At 52.4% G+C, this 1,661-nt stretch overlaps 1 pseudogene across 1 annotated transcript; it reads left to right on the top strand.

The window, feature by feature from the left end:
• Window positions 1-252: 252 nt before the first annotated feature.
• LOC311328534 (BTB/POZ domain-containing protein KCTD12-like) lies at window positions 253-1,387 on the top strand (annotated as a pseudogene). The gene has a single exon. The product of its transcript is annotated as a BTB/POZ domain-containing protein KCTD12-like (transcript).
• The last annotated feature ends 274 nt before the right edge of the window (window positions 1,388-1,661 follow it).

Genomic DNA, 1,661 nt, shown 5'->3' with positions numbered 1-1,661 from the left:
TGTGTGTGTGTGTGTGTGTGTGTGTGTGTGTGTGAGAGAGAGAGAGAGAGAGAGAGAGAGAGAGAGAGGAAGGGAGAGAGAGAGAGAGAGAGAGAGATGTGGGTGTGCCCAGTGCTGCCCCACTAAGAGTTAACCCGCTCAGAAGCGTCGTGTCCGCCTCCTCCTCCTCCGCAGACCCTCTATAAACACATGACAGCCCAACTACGAGATTTTCACTTTCCTTGACGACAGGAGAACCGTCCGACCTCGGAGATGGCACAAAGTGACCAAAGAGAAGGCTCTTTTCCTGAGATAATAGAACTAAATGTCGGTGGGCAGCTGTATGTGACTAGACACGCAACTTTAACGGCCGTCCCGAATTCTCTCCTGTGGACTATGTTCACTCAACGGAGCCCGGGGGACTTACCGAGGGACGGTAAAGGTCGTTACTTCTTGGATCGGGACGGGGTCCTTTTCCGTTACATTTTAGACTATCTGAGGGATCTGAACCTGGTTCTTCCGGAGTTTTTCAAAGAGAGGAGCAGACTTCAGAAAGAGGCCGACTTCTTCGGGCTCAGCGAGCTCTCTGAACGCCTCAGACCAACCGTCAGTAAGGACAGCTCTCTCGCGGAGGAGGCGGCCGTTGGGCTCGAGGAGGCCGTTGGGCTCGCGGGGGGCGCTCGCTCGCGCCAGCATCTCCACAGAGAGCGCGTGCCACGCGTCCAGCACGTGCAGCCCCGTTTCCCGCTCTCCGCCTCAGGGCAAGTCTGGACACATAACGGTCGGTTATAGAGGTTCGTACACAATTGGGCGGGATATTCAAACCGACGCCAAGTTTCGTCGCGTGGCCCGGATAACGGTGTGTAGTAAGACGTCTCTGGCCAAGGAGGTTTTCGGTGACACGCTGAACGAGAGCCGAGACCCGGACCGACCACCGGAGAGGTATACGTCCCGGTACTACCTGAAGTACAACTTCCTCGAGCAGGCGTTCGACAGGCTCGCGGAGGTCGGGTTTCGCATGGTGGCGTGCAGCTCTACGGGCACGTGCGCGTACACGAGCAACGACCCGAACGAGGACAAAATCTGGACCAGTTACACCGAGTACGTGTTCTCGCGGGAGTGATCTGCCCGTTAAAACGAACTGTGGAACAAGTAGAACCGGACGTTGAACCGTTATCTATCTAGAGCTTTACATTTTTAATATTGGTGGTTGGTCCAAAATGTTTTCCACATTCCATGTGTTTGCCTTTACTTTTTGTAAATGAACACTTTGCTAAGAAGGTTGTTTGACCTCCACTGGTCACGATGATAATTCAGAATGTGTAGGCTTGTCTGTAAATATTGATGTTTTTCATTGCTCACCTAAAGGCCCTTATAAAGTTCCTTGGAAATTGATTAATGAGGTGTGATAACCTGGCAGCAGTGGCCTGTTTACCTGTCAGCTGTATTCTGAAACTGGTTTATAAAAATAATAAAAGTTTTTGTTTCCATGGAGAGGTGTTTAGGTGAGAGGTTTAGGGGGGACAGGGTTCAGTGTTTAGGGGGGACAGGGCTGAGTGTTTACGGGGGACAGGGTTTGAGTGTTTAGGGGGGACAGTGTGTGAGTGTTTAGGCGGGACAGGGCTGAGTGTTTAGGGGGGACAGGGCTGAGTGTTTAGGGGGACAGGGCTGAGTGTTTAGGG

The sequence above is a fragment of the Borostomias antarcticus genome (assembly GCF_949987555.1).
Source record: "Borostomias antarcticus genome assembly, contig: scaffold_952, whole genome shotgun sequence".
Taxonomy (NCBI): Eukaryota; Metazoa; Chordata; class Actinopteri; order Stomiiformes; family Stomiidae; genus Borostomias; species Borostomias antarcticus.
The sequence above is the reverse complement of the archived record's forward strand: the minus strand, read 5'-3'. Positions and strand labels throughout refer to the sequence as shown.